This window comes from Anastrepha ludens, chromosome 3, assembly GCF_028408465.1.
Source record: "Anastrepha ludens isolate Willacy chromosome 3, idAnaLude1.1, whole genome shotgun sequence".
In the NCBI taxonomy this organism is placed as follows: Eukaryota; Metazoa; Arthropoda; class Insecta; order Diptera; family Tephritidae; genus Anastrepha; species Anastrepha ludens.
The window spans coordinates 67,388,977-67,389,635 of NC_071499.1; positions in this window are offsets into that span (position 1 = coordinate 67,388,977).

Sequence of the window (659 nt, forward strand, 5' to 3'; positions counted from 1 at the left end):
ATAGAACGATTAGGCAGTAGGTGCTACGATAACCAACGGAGTCATCAGAAGTCGAAATAGTCGTATCAATAGCAGCATCAACTACTTTATAAAAGGGTCTAAATGGTTTGGCTAATTTGAAAAAAAAAATTCATTATCAACGAGGAGTACAACGAAATGACGCCTCTGCCCATGACATGGGGGCATCACTAATCCATTACAACTGATCAAAGCCTACCGTGAAATGAATGTAATCAATTATATTAGGAAAGTCCTCTGCATTCTTTGAAATTCTAAAGGAAATATTAGTCCACTGATAATATAAAGCTAAGCGCGGCAGTGTTCTGATTCTTCTCTTAGAGTTTAGATGTGTTGGAAGTCCTGCCCTAACATCAACTTCATTAATCTGTGGTATATATACATATATTTTGACTTATACAAGTAAGTATGACTATATGTCTATACTAATATAGTATTTGTCGCTAGTTGCCACGTGAAAAAATTGAAGGTACCGCGATGTTGGCGCCGAAATAGTGGCATAACTTTTAGGCTTCCACATTTCTGTTGATTGACGGAGCACGAAACAAAGCAGCTAACTACAAAATTTGTTAGTACACGCAATTTAACGCCTTCTGGTTTGTTGTCACCGCGCGGCAGGTGTCTAGGCGTTGGCATGCTGC